Below are 10,284 nucleotides of genomic sequence, written 5' to 3' on the forward strand. Positions count from 1 at the left end.
GATTCATGTTCCCTTGCATTGTTTAACTGAGGTCCATGGCTAGTCTGGCTTTCATCAGACCAAGCTCAATCTTTTAAGAAATCAAAAAATAAATAGCGGGCAGATCAGGCTGGGTTCACCCAGCCTAGTCCATAGGCACCCGATATTGTTTAATTTTTCCGATTGAGATATACACGCTCTGGCTATTCTAATGCAAAAAAAATGCATCAGGGAGTTATGACAAAACGGTAACTAACAAACTAGATCCTAATAGAAAGTTGTTAGCTTCCCTAAGCTACAGGTAGGATTATAAGGTAGGCCTATTGACAACATAAATTGTCAATAGGCTATGCTGGCGACACAAATAAAATCTCCTTTTGGAAACCAATGGCTTACGCCTTACAGTATCAAGCGGACTTAAACTGTCATATCGTGGCTTAAAAGTTGTAATAACATTCACGCAGCTCCATGAGTCAATGAAAGCGCAAAATGAAGTAGCCACTTCTAAATGGGACCTACTACACAGTAGCTTAAGGTGTTTTGCTAAAACAGCCATAATGAAATGAAGGTGTCATTGTTTGGATACTTCACACACACGTGTTTTTTAATTTCACAGACTACAACTACCAAGCTGTAATCAAAGCACATCGATTCCCCTCTCACACCCTGCACACACTTAAAACAAAATAAACAGGCGCCTCAGTCTCACGATGTATAGGCAAAACTGCATCAGACCGATTGTAACGTTGGTAAATCTTCCATTGCACAGAATGATTTTGTAGCACGTGCAATAAATGACAGTCGAAAGATACAAACAGTGCTGCTATACATTTGCTTGGTATAACCGCATTTATAGTTTTCTACAAATGCAATAAATCAAATGCCTCCATCACTCAACCAACGCTTAACGGTAACATTACCTAGGTCCTTATTGATATTACAAGATTAACGTACCTGCAGTAAAACCAAGCATGTCCGATAAACATCCTCAGATTTATTTTCGCTTCAAGAAGAAATGGGAATTACACTTCATGTGAACATCGCCCTATCCTTATTAGATGTTCGCTGCGGTGTAAATTACAGTCCTTGTATGAAGGCCCATTGTTTTTTCCAACCCCTTTTAACTTCCAACAAAATTACGCCTCACTGCAACGATCGCCATCTAGTGGACAAACGACTACTTCTTCGCCAATACTGAAAATGCAGCCATGATGATGATGATGAATATTTATTTTGGCTTTCTTTTAATCCTACTGATTTTCATTTTTACCGGGGAATCACAAATGAGTGATTATGAGCCAGGTTTATGTGGGCCCTTGAGACCAACATACCATAAAAGATTCACAGAGAACTGTGTCTGCCCTACCCTCCTTTCGGGGGGTCCAGTCCAGCGGGGGGGCTGCAGATGAAAACGAAAAAATGACGGTTCCATGCTATCCATATGGGGGTACATGCTCACCAAGTTTTGTGTACCCCGGTCTTTCAGTGTCCCGAATCCTTGTTGGTTAATGCGTCACTAAATGTACACATAAATTATTTTATTGTAAGGCCCCCCATGAACGAAAGTACACAAAACTTGGCATGCATTCAGAGGGTGTCATAATGATCCTACACTTTTAATTTTGTGCAGTTTTGACCTTGTCAGCCAGAGATATTGAGATGAAAACACCTAATTTTATGCTTTTTAATTTTTAACTAGGTGGCGCTATACATGAAATAAGTGGTAATGGGATGGGTTGACATGCCCCCTTAAGACCAACATACAAAAAAAGGTGGACCTCCTAGGCCCTACGGTTCTCGAGATATTCACAGAAAACTGTCTCCGGCCACCTACAGGCCAGTTGGTGTATAGTAACATAAATTAATTTATTGTGTGGCCCCCCATGAACGGAATTCCACAAAACTTGGCGTGCATACAGAGGGTGTCATAATGATCCTACACTTCCAATTTTGTGCAGTTTTGACTATGTTAGGTCACAGATACCTTCAATTACACCACCTCATTTTTACTTTTTGTGTTTAACTAGGTGGCGCTATACATGAAATGAGTGGTTATGGAATGCGTTGACATGGCCCCTTGAGATCAACATACATACAAAAAAAATAATGGTCCTCCTAAACCTTACGGTTCTCGAGATATTCACAGAAAACTGTGTCTGCCCTACCCTCCTTTCGGGGTGCAGTCCAGCGATGGGGGCTACAGATCAAAACGAAAAACGATGGTTCCATGCTATCCATATGGGGTTACATGCCCACCAAGTTTTGTCTACCCCGGTCTTTCAGTGTCCCGGGAATCATTGACGGAAATTTGGAAATGAAAAAAAAAAAAAAAAAAAAAAAAAAAAAAAAAAACTGACTAAACCTATATGACCGCCGCCAAGCTGGCGCGGGCGGTCATAATAATGTTGCAAAGATACTGCATCAATCCGTAGGCCTATGTTTCATTAGGCTACTTGTTTTGCCTTACTCTTTATTCATTTAGGCTAGGCCTTTTTATTCAGTTATTCATCATCTTCCGTCCTTCACATTAGCCTACTTGTGTAGCGCACGCATTCTTCGCGTTTGGAATCATTCCCGCGTTACAATCATCAGCCAATCAAGGTGGCCAATTCAGGCAAGTTCGTGCATGAGTAATGACGTCATCCATAGCAACGAAGACTCACTCTTAGTTTAGGAGTTTTTTTTCCTTACTAATAGTAGGTCTGAAAGGCTTTGTGAAATCTTTTAGTGCGATTTAGGAGTACTCCTAGTGGTAAGATAAAAGGCTTTGTGAATACGGCCCCTGAACTACATCTTACCTCTACTGCCTCTTAGTTTGTGTCTGCTGAAAAGAGATGTTTTAAGGGTAATAGGGCATAACTGGCTTACTGTCATTTAGGGCTTTTGGAGATTATTTGTTTATGTTTGAGTTTCTTGGGATAACAGCTGGACAAATAGATGTTTTAGGACCTTTTTTTACTTTTACTTTCCATAGCCTTTTGTGTCAGTCTCTTTTGTTAGGCAAATTAAACAATTTACATCTTAAAGATCTCCCTTAAAAAGCCATTCCAAAGGATTCACTGGTACCACCGGCATTCTTAATGTTGAGCTTAATGACCTGCCGTATTCACAAAGCCTTTTATCTTACCACTAGGAGTACTCCTAAATCGCACTAAAAGATTTTAGCTAGGAGTTTTCTCTTAAAAGTTATTCACAAAGCCTTTCAGACCTACTCTTAGGCTACGTTTAAACGGTGACGATGAAAAGAGAAGACGCAGAAGTGGCGTCTCGTTTTTTTATTCGCGTTTAGACGAGCATTCTCAGGGGGAAATCTTTGTTAATATGAAGACGCAAGAGTATGTGATATTCGATTGGATATGCATTCCAGACTGCTGGGTGGTGGTGTGATAGAACCCCGGTACGTCACGTGCAGACATTCTAATTTGACAGTTTCGCCAGAGAGGTAATCAAGGATCTTTGGTTTAGCCATTTAGACGGAGACGCAACCCGGGTCGTCTTCAAAACTAGGGCTGCAGCTATCGATTATTTTTGTAATCGATTAATCTAGCACTTTATCGATTAATCAATTAATCAGATTTTTTTTTTTTGCATTTTTAAACAACCAAAACAAATAATGCATAACAAAATGACATGGCTGTAAAATGATCAAGCAATTGGCACAGAGGTATTTATTCTAACTCCAACATCAGGCTACAAAACTAAGCCCATTTATTGCAATTTACCCATTTAGTGTTTATAAGTTGCCAGTGCCAACAATTAAATAATGTTCAAAATGTTCTCTGTAAAATTGCAGCCTTTTGTGCATGACTTAGCTGGGCGAACAAAGCTGTCCATACTATGTTGTGAAGTGCTGGGAGGGAGAAGAGGGAAAGCAATTTAATGTATTAATATACACAACAAGTTTCATGCTGTAATCTAGACCTGACATCAAAGTAAATATCTGTTTTATGTAGATTTCTACACCTGCAGCATTTACCATTAGGCTAAATAATTTTACAATTAGGCTACTAAAATATAGCCTACCATTAGGCTACTAACAAATAATTTTACTATTAGGCTACTAAAAAAATATTTCTGGGGTGAGCCTATTTGCTATGGTAACCTAGCAACCTGTGTGTGTGTATGTGTGCACGGGTGCGGTGCGTGAGGGAAGATGAGGGTGCATGCATGTGTGTATAAGGGGTTCTTTTTTAAGCATAGCTGTCTTGCAATTGAACGTGAATAAGTCATAGACTGTATATATAGAGTTCTATATATACAGTCTATGGAATACGTTTACTACTTAAAAACATCAAAGCTAAACATTATATCACGACATCGCTACAAATACAGTATGTGATTAAAATCAGCCAACATCAATGTAGGCTATAGGCTACGTAGATGATAGATAGGCTAGATAGATTGATAGATGGCCTACTTTATTGACGCTTGGTGAAAAAGCATGGAGTGGATGTTTTCGGTTCAGATGCTTGTTCTTTTCCTTTTTGAGTATGTAATGATCCCAAAACTTTACTTGAAAACTTTAGACATTCTCTGCCATTTATGGACATCTTGACTCCGCCATCACGCCAGCGAAATTCAGAATGCATCACGATTCACGCGCTATGGTGTGCTTCCTGAACAACGGTCCGTGTGGAACAATCAGATCCCTGCGTGTATAGTGCGCGTCATAGTAATTTAACGAGGCTTCGAGGCAGGGTTTTTGCCTCGAGTAATTTTTGTAATCGAGTTATTCGAGTAACTCGATGAATCGTTTCAGCCCTATTCAAAACTCTACACTCTGGAAGGAGTCTTCAGATTTTATGTCTTCAAGCCCGATGGCCGGGGGAACGCCGTTAAAGCGAAAGGCACTTATGAAAAATATTTTGTAGTCGTCTTCCTTCCATGTCGTTCTCGTATAAACGGCCCCTCAGTAAGTAAAAAATGACAACTCCTAAACTAAGGGGCCGTTTATACGAGGACGATTGCGAAGGAAGACGACAAAATATTTTATCATAAGTGCCTTTCGTTTACACGGCGACCCCGCCATCGGGGCTTGAAGAGGGCTTTGTGAAACCTGTGAGGTTTTGTTAACGGTTACGCCTTGAGTGTACACGACGCCGGCAGTTTAGGAGACTGAAACCGCCGGCTAACTTTCGCCGTGTAGATGCCTGTAGGTGCTAAGCCGGGCAACTTTATGACGACATAGCCCCACCTCTCAACTCAGCCACGGCACTCGACCAAGGGGGCAGGCGAATTCCCGGAAGTAGAAGAATCGACGTAGGCTGGAGGGACCACCTCTCTGCTAGCTCCCATAGAAGTCCATTCATTCTAGGATTTTTTTGAAATACCATAACTTCATATAACATATATCCTGTGCCGATATTGTAGCTTCTGTGTAATCCACATAAACACTACAAAGGCAAAACAGACTCCACTACCTCGTCCGTAACGTTTGTTACCCGTAAGAAGAATGGTTAGCTTGTTCGGTTGGAGGGAAGCTAGCTTTGACGTAATCTCTCTTTCGCGCCGTAGGGAGATAACCGTATTGTTTGGATAAGAAGCTCAGTCCACCTTACGGTCTATGACGGTAACTCATAAGCAAAACCTAGCATACACGACCGTATGTTAAGGTAAAGCCAAAGATCCTTGATTACTAGCTCCGCTTAAACCCTCTCTGGTAAAGCATTACACAGAGGCAACCTAATAATAATAAAAAAGTAAACCTAATTTTTTTAAAAACGGCACTAATCATTACAGAGGTTTTCGACGGATTGACCGTAGGTCGGAAAAGTGGAAAGAAGATTAGCTTTTAGGCTATAACTTTTTTGTTTTGTTGACTGTTTTTGAAGATGATCATGTATGGTAGCTTCAACATTAACACGACTTGGTGAGGATGATAATAATAATACATAAATAAATGTTTAACTTTGATGACTTTGAAGGAGGAAGTGTGAGAAGAATTTCTGTGTATCTATCATATGAGTTACAAGATTCAGTTCGATGGCTAACATCACGAAGTTAAGTGTGAGTCTGCGCAGTACTGGGGGGACCAACTGAAAAATCGTTCTATTTGACTCAGTGCCCTCCCATTGAAAGAGTCTGTTCGTCCATTTCTTTTACTGTCTATGCACTCGACCTGACATGCCGCTTGTCAAAACAAACCAAACCATTTATTTATCATATTAAAAAGTTTTTTCTTTCCCCTGTCATGATTTATGTGCACAATGTAGCCTATCAGCCTTTAGTGGCTAAGTTAGACGCACACGTTAGCTTAACTCAGTTAAACATTAGCTTACTGCATGTAAGTGTTTTCTCCAGTGGTGCTCAGACCTAATGCAATGCCTAGGCTAAGCTTTTGAAATTTCACATAGCAGTCACATAGGCCTACCTTGAAAACGAACTTTATTAGTTTAACAGTTGAATTGAAAACCGAATTGTCTGTAGTCTCCTTATTTCATGCAACTGCTTAACCAGAGCCCTTATTAGACATTCTCTGGCTTAACAAACTGTTTCAACAATGTTTTCTTCTACGCGATTCACGCGAAATTATCGTCAGCGGCGCCATCGACTGGTCTGGCATATGCACTAGGCTACAGCACATTTAGCCGGTTACACCTCTGTGTGTACACGCGAGGTGTTTTTCTTGCCAGTGTCGTTAAAGATGTGAAGCGGTAAGAGAAAATTCACCTGGCGGTTTCGTGTAAATGGCCCCTCAGTCTTCTGATAAACACATAAATAAGAAAACAATATAAATAAATGCTTGTGTATCCTTTGCAGTTTTTGCCAAAATGGTATATTGTTACCTGAATGCATTCATTTCCAACAGCCAGTTGAAATAATTGATTTTACTTCCTCCAAGAGTCTTGTCTATGTGGAGTAGGCCTGATTTATCTAAGCCATCAAGTATACCATTACCAGTATTGTGGTGATAGGACTTTAGACTGGTTTAGTCATGGGGAAATGTAGAGATCATGAGTCAGCCTTGACTGGCCAGTATATGTGAACGTGTTATTCTTACCCACACGGTAATTGGGTGGAGTCACATTGCAGTTTTATTGATTGCACAAGGGGTTCAGCTGGAATTTTACAGTTGGGATTTTACTCATTGTGCAACTAACGCTGATGTGTCACACGCTGAAGTGTGTCTACGGGGAAACAAGGAGACACTGTCACACACGGGAACCACCATATGCTCATTTATTCCACTTCTTTCAAAGGCCAGCGTTTCCATGACCAAGAAGCTCGTCAGGGTCTCGACTCACGCCTGGGCGTACTCCACCTCCAGTTATACTACAGCTTGAATGATTTTGCTCATTTCTATGTTGCTTTGGATGAACTCATCAGGTAAATTCATGAATGTAAACGTACCTGTAGTAGCGGTACCCCAACGTATCCCATCATGCACTTGGCCAAGGTCATGACGGCAGCTGCTGCAGCAGTATCCTGAGTGTGTGTGTGTGTGTCTCCTGGTGCTGAGCTCCTCCCTTCTGTGGCACTGACAGGCAAAATGGGTCATTTCCAAAGTCAAGTGTTGCAGATGTATCTCAGCGCCCCTCAGCGCTGACCACAGCTCAAGCTCCAGAGTGTTCTACCAACACACACAGAGAATGAGACTCGCTCAGAGTGAAGTGGTCTCTTGGTTTCTTCTTTTTACATATTTACACTCTTAAAATGAATGTGTTGTCCCTATCTGGACACAGAGATGTATTAAAGAAAACAATACAAATTGTGTTGCTTTCAACGCAAGTTGTGTTATTTTCAAAAGATTTTGTGTAACAAACTAGAAATGCAATTCCAAGGAATTACCAGTGCATAAAAACGCTAAAGTTGTGATGTAAAATATCATGTATAGTTAAAACAGATAATACAGAGATGGTTACTACGGTGATGCTAGGATAGACATGGTGGTTGCATAGCTTAATAAAAGTTGATAGTTTAAAAGTAGACTGTTTAAAAGCTGAATGTAGATAGTTTAAAAGTTGTTGATAGACAGTAGATAGTTTAAAAGTTGTTGATAGACAGCTAGTTTAATAGATAGTTTAATAGTAGACCGTTTAAAAGTTGAAGGTAAATAGTTTAAAAGTTGTTGGAAGACTGGAAGTTTAATGAATGTTGATATTTAAATAGTTTAATGGCTGTGTATAGGTAGATATTTGACGATAACTGAAAGTTGGAATGGCTCTAATGTTTGCTAGCAGTTATGCTAAGATTTTTAACTATGCTAACCATGCTACTTAGCTAATGTTTTATAGCAGTGCTAGCAATGCTAACAAAGATCCTTGATTACTAGCAAGATAGAGCAACGTAATTCGTTACTATGGGAGCAAAACAGGACAGTTCCGGTCTGCATAATTGGGAGTGTCACCTTCCGTCACTAAATAAACTTTCTCTCTTAATAAGCAATAAGAACAGATAAACATAATTGTGTTCACAGTATTATTGTCTATAATCATGTATGATACCAATGAATCATTCTTTAAGACATGATATGAATAATTTAATTAGTCAGGTGAACTGAGCTAGCTAGCTAGCTAACGCTAGCTTAAAATGCTATACAAGTGGATGGGAGTAGCTATGGCAATACAGCTATGCGCTAACAAGTGACTAGTAGTTGAAGGACTTCGCTTAAACTTAATATACTGTTGCAAATTCACTTGAGTATAAACTATCCACTTTAACTAATGTCAGTAATGTTATTCAGCTAGTTGTCATTTCAAAGAAATTACACTTCTCCGTTTAAAATGTTACCTTAGCTAAGAGGCTAGCTAGCATGCTAACAACCGGACAGTAAACTGGCAGCAGCATGGTCTGATATTAAGTTATTTTATTACAAATCCAAACCCGAACTTTTAGGCTTGAAATGATCCCAAACACTTACAGATTATGACAAAATTTTCCAAAAAACCCTCAACAAATCCAGAGACATAATGACCAATTTATTGGTAAAATTCCACAAGTCTCCATTGACATTAGTGCAGCGAGGGTTTACTCTGGTCTGCATAAAGGGGGATTTTCCCCCCTCCCCCTTGCAAAATCGATGCGGAAATTGTTGAACGTTTGCGCCTCTCGCTCCGCTTTAACCCTCTCTGATGCTAACCATGCTACTTAGCTAACGTTTTCTAGCAGTTTTGCTAAACATGTTAGCAATGTTAACCATGCTACTTAGCTAACATTTTCTAGCAGTTTTGCTAAACATGCTAACTATAGCAATGCTAGCATGCTAAGTATGCTAACCATATGACTAAGCTAACCTAGCTAATCATTTTTAGTAGTTATGCTAACTATGCTAACTAGCATGCTACCAATGCTAAGTATGCTAACCATATGACTTAGCTAACCTAGCTAATCATTTTTATCAGTTTTGCTAAAAATGCTAACAATGCTAGCATGTTAACCATGCTAACTAGCTACAGTGGGTAGGAGTCATAGTTGATGACAAGTGTTGACATAGTTGATGACAAGTTAAAAGTTGTTGATAGACAGCTAGTTTAATAGATAGTTTAATAATAGTTTAAAAGTAGACTGTTTAAAAGTTGAATGTATATAGTTTAAACGTTGTTGATAGACAGCTAGTTTAATGATAGTTTAAAAGTAGACCGTTTAAAAGTTGAATGTAAAAAGTACAGTAGTTTAATGGGTTACATTGTTTAACCCTTTAGGCGCCAGAGGTTTTTTTTTCTCGAAACGTTCGATTTTGACATCTTCATTTCAAAAGGCTATATCTTAAAAGTGATAGGAGATAGAGACTTTCTGTAAATTAGAGAAATATTAAGGATGACCCAAAGTTTATGTAGAGATTAAATGTTTATATCTAATTTGCATATTATGACGTCATATGGTGGCGGCCATCTTGGATTATAGAATTTTCATGAAAAGTTGCATGTTTGAATGATAAAATGCACCACTTCTTTTTCCCCCAAATGTCCCTCACCTTCTGTATGCTATATTGGACAATACTGAATGCTCAGGTAAATAGTAAGTAGTAAACAAACTGTATAAATCATTACATAATAAATGGCAGAAACAAACCAAATGCATGTAGCGGTAGGCTGGCCTTTTGCTGTAGAGATTTTCCATTTACTACATACAGTAGGCACTCTGATTCCATGTATGGGGCACATATATATTATTCAGATGACACAAACACAAGTAGACAAGACCTGTTTAGTTCAAAAGCTCACTTGCCATGGCAAGGCACAGATCAGGAGTGAGATGACGAGACAAGACAAGAGACAATGTTAGTATTTGTTTTCTTTTTGTTGTTTTTGTTGATGTTTTTTTGTTGTTGTTTTCTTAGCTGACAAAGACACACACATCCCAAGG

At 39.3% G+C, this 10,284-nt stretch overlaps 1 protein-coding gene across 3 annotated transcripts in view; it reads right to left on the bottom strand.

The window, feature by feature from the left end:
• Positions 1–7,434, bottom strand: part of zgc:92242 (uncharacterized protein LOC436899 homolog) — a 24,633-nt gene extending 17,199 nt beyond the window's left edge. Inside the window, exon 1 of one of the 3 annotated variants that reach the window (XM_048263631.1) lies at positions 7,330–7,434. The gene's annotated coding sequence lies outside the window, so the exon portion shown is untranslated. Of the gene's footprint in view, positions 1–6,648; positions 6,667–6,764; positions 6,857–7,329 lie in introns of those variants that run through there. The other 2 variants (XM_048263630.1, XM_048263632.1) reach the window with 2 other exon arrangements.
• Between the last annotated feature and the right edge of the window lie 2,850 nt (positions 7,435–10,284).

The sequence above is a fragment of the Alosa alosa genome, chromosome 14 (assembly GCF_017589495.1).
Source record: "Alosa alosa isolate M-15738 ecotype Scorff River chromosome 14, AALO_Geno_1.1, whole genome shotgun sequence".
Classification (NCBI taxonomy): Eukaryota; Metazoa; Chordata; class Actinopteri; order Clupeiformes; family Clupeidae; genus Alosa; species Alosa alosa.